Source organism: Rhea pennata, chromosome 11, assembly GCF_028389875.1.
Source record: "Rhea pennata isolate bPtePen1 chromosome 11, bPtePen1.pri, whole genome shotgun sequence".
Taxonomy (NCBI): domain Eukaryota; kingdom Metazoa; phylum Chordata; class Aves; order Rheiformes; family Rheidae; genus Rhea; species Rhea pennata.
In genome coordinates, this window is record NC_084673.1 from 21,916,064 (window position 1) to 21,920,385 (window position 4,322).

Here is a 4,322-nt window from a genome sequence, read left to right on the forward strand (position 1 = left end):
CGCCATTTGCGCGGGGCAGCCCCCGCCCCGCCGCGAGCCTCGCGAGAGCCGCGCGCGCCGCCATCTTGGGCGGCGCTTGGGGGGCGGTGGAGGGGGCGTGAGGGGGCGGGGGGGGGGTCTTGCCGAGCCGCGGCTGTGGGGAGCCCTGCACTGGCCCGGGGGGGGATCCCGCCGCGCCCGCCGCGCCCGCCCCAGCCCCGACGGCCCTGAGCGGGGCCCTCGCAGCCGCGCCTCGCCCGGGAAGGGGAGCGGGCTGCCAGCATCCACCCCCGCGGCGGAGGGGCAGGGTGATTCTCAGACGACGGTTGCATCTTACCTGGGCCTCTGCCCCAGCTGATGTTGCTGGTTTTATCTGTTGCCACGTATGTTTTTCACATTGGAAGCATAATGGTGTGTCTCGTGGACACCTAAGCTTGATCTGGAAGAACTACTGTAATTACTGCTCGCTTGCTTTTTGCAATGAATGTTCAGATTATCTTGCAAGCCTAAGGACAGCAAAGTTTTCCCAGGCATTCCTAGAAATATAAAAATCCAGGAGGATACGTTGCATCAAGCCTGAGAATCTATGTGTTTAGTGGTTGGTATGAGGTGGTACGAGAGTAACGTGCCAGTGCAAGTCTTCGTTAGGGATCCTAGTCAGAAAGGCATTTGGACTCCATAATGTATTGATTAAATACCAATTTTTTGAGATAACACAGGAAGTAAAACCTGGTTAACACAGATGCATCCCTTCAGATGCTGGGAACCCCGAGTTGTGCAGCGTCTTGCAGACCTAGCCAGGACGCGGCACGGTGCAGAGGTCCTGTCAGCGCCGAGGCTCACGGCGTTGTAGTCTCTAGAGGTTTTTGAGGATATTCTTGGAAGTAAACAACTCTATTCATCATTGCTACTGTCAAGCAAAAGGATGATGTACGGAAACATGCTGCTTCACTTCAAGATAAGACATGCAGGGGGCGTAAGCACCAGGTGCCAAGTAGAGGTTTCTCTGTTACAGCCAGCTTAGTTCATCCAGCAGCTGTGTGGTACACTCAGCACTGCATAGCCACGCACCTACTGAGACCAGCTGTTAACAAGTCTTACTGTTCCTTGATGTAGTCTTCTGGTTAGGACCACTGCAATTAGCACCTCTCATAACTAAGCATTAAACCAAGTAGAAAAAAATAAATCCAAATCTAACATATTCAAAAACACACTTAGAAAGTTGAAAAGAATCTGTATTTCTTTGTGTCCTCATTGCTTTTTCTATGCACATATCTAAACAAGCTCATTCAGACATGACTTAATGAAAGATGCTAGGATACAGTTTCATTTCTCCAATGTTTAGAACTGAACTCTTGGGGTTACCTCAGGAAAACACATTGAAGTCTCAAGAGTTTTAGGTGACCCTGTCTTTGAGTCGCAGTGGGAATATAGGAAAGAAGAAAGGAAGGGGAAATGAGAAGCACACTGCAGTTTCATGAAGCAAAACATCATATGCCAGCTTCATCTGTAATACAATTTTAGTTGCTTTGGTGATTATAGGGGTCCTTCATTTCCAGTCATTTCTTGTTAGGGCTTTGCATTTTTGCTGCACATCAGTATAAAATCAAATTTTTCTAGGAACCTCTCACAAGGTTTATTGAAGGATGATGGTAGTTTACAACAATATTAATATCAAATTATTGTTATTAATGACATCAAAGGAGACCCCGCAGTGCTAGATGATGTGCACATATAATAAAAACGCTTTTCCTCAGCTTCCCAAAGGAAGCTGATGCATAGAAAACAAGGAATAACCAATGAGGGGAGAAACAAGCAGCTAAAGAAGAGGAGCAGAGGCCATGGAGTAATAGACACGTTTCTTAGCTAGTCACTGCCACCCTCACGGCTTACTCCCAAACTAATCATCATCATGCTGCAGAGATCAGTTGTGAGCAGAAATCCCAAGGATTAAAGGGTGGTGACTTATAGCAGGAAGCTTTTCTCAAGTAATCAATGGACCTATGGGAAAAAGTAAGCAGAACTGAGCTACTGAAACTGGCAAATGCTCCCCACTGAGAAACATGTTGATGCAGCTCTAATTTGTGAGAACTCTGAAAGTAAAGGCAATTGTAACCCAACTTAATCAGGGGTATATTGTAAGGGGGGAGATGTTGTCCAACACAGAAGTTGCTCCTTCTCATCTGACACAACGGCAGGTACACTGTTCCCACTGAACCTTCAGATCTGTGTCCACACCTCAGACCAGAGGTCTGTATTTAGTAAGCGTGAAGAGATGAGTAAGTGGAAGTATCAAAAGCCAGTGACTTTAGACCACAGAAATGAGCTTAGCAAATAAGTTTTGAACATATTTGGGGAACAGGGCAAAATCAGAAAAAAGCATCTTATAACCATTCAAATCTTATTCATCTGTGATGAGTAAGATTTAGAAAAAAGGCTATTTAACCTGCCACTGGATTCTTTTGTTTGGTGTTGCTCTGCGTTCTTGTTGTTTTCAAAGATGGTGAAAAAAAGAAAAGGAAATGTGATCAGATTCTGTGCTAAGGTAAGGCTGAGCTGCATTTCGTATGATTAATCTGAGCTCTAGCCAGGTAGAATGTTTAAAAAATCAAGATCCACTGCATTAGCTGCCTCGGTGCATTCACTCCCTAATGAGGAATAAAACGATTGCTGTGGTAAACCGGAGACAGAATTATGAGAGAAGCAGCTCGATTTTCCAGGTACCAGGAAAGTACTTTGAAAATATGAGATAGAATCAGTAATCCCTGCTTCCAACAGAGCTGTCACGTTGAAGTGGAACAAGAACACGTGTCTCTGACACAGCATCTTCACTGGAAGGGCCACAGTGTCGTAACAGAGCAAAATGCATTCTGGAGGCCTCTTCTTTACAATACATTGTAAATTGTCATTGTGAATACATCTGTATGGCTCACAGCAGCATGATACCTAGTGAGGTGCTTCAAGCACATACTGATCCAAGCAGAGGCCCACAGAGCACTATCATGCTGCTTCTGGCACTGGTGGACTCTGTAGGCACTTTCAAAGAGATCAGTCCTGCACTCATTACAAGGATGGCCTCAGTGAATATTTTTCTTGAGTGGAAGCTTTTGAGTCTCCTCCGCTGAATCATGAAGGACATTCAGTATGTTAAAACTCCATACGATAAAGGAAGAAAACTCAGAGTAGTGAAGTGTCTTTTACAAGGCCACCCACACTGAATCTCAGGAAAAACCTGATACCTAGTTCTACGTACAGATCTCAGCAAATTTAGGATACAAGTTTTTTCTGCTTCATTTAAGTCTCCACGTTGGCTTCTGTTAAAGAAGTCCCTCTGTATGAAAGGAACCTCTAAATTCTTTTAGTCTTGCACTGTTACTTTTGTTGCTTTTGATCCTGCTGTTCATATAGGGGTCACAGTCAGAACTGCCTTCAGTAGAGCTATCCCTAGATGTTAAATTGGCCAGGTACTGATAGGCATTCAGGTGCTTGCCTTTTCTGAAAAACTGGCTTCTCATTCTGAGCGCCTCAGATCAGGAGAGTGGCTTTCTACAGTGATTTCACAATCTGGAGATGAGCTTGAAGATCTTCAGTTTACAGGGGAAGATAAACGAGGCTTTTAGCATGGTGTGTTCCACACCAAGCAATTCCTACAATCTAATTTTTATTAGAGTCAGTTAGGAACTGTTCAACGGACAGCTAAACTCTACCACAACAAATCCCTGTGAATGAAAGAGCGAAGTCTTGGGTAATGGGAAAAGACATTATTAGACTTCCATACTACTAAACTCCTGGAATACGAGTGTTGATGAGGCTGTTGACAGAAGAGAGCCTTATTTAAAGGTGTTGTAAGAGAATGATGCCAAAAATACATTAAGATGATAGTTTTGAATAAAATGGAAGAAACAGTTCCAGAGAGGATGCGCAAAGTCCTACAAAGATATAGGATTCTGTCATTCTGCATGTAGATGGCATAACGTAGTGACTGACCTCATAAGGAAAAAAATTCCTCCAATAATAAATTCTGTCTGATTTACCCTGGCAATACAATTATATACATTTCTGAAATTTCAATGCTGGCACACAGCCATTCCACAGCTGTGCACCTTGCATGGAATTGGATCTTCAGCAGTGATGTGACAGGCTCTGTAGGTGCTAGGGCCAAGTTCATTGCTGCTGCACTGATGTTAAGTTCAGTTGAATTACACCAGGGATGAATTTGGCCTTCAGAGCTGTTTTTCTCTCTTTAATGACACTCAAGAAATACCTGCCTTCAGAGCTTTCGGGAGCACAGCAGCATAGATTTTGCTCGTATTTTAGAATTTTGACTGTCACAAATGGATTCT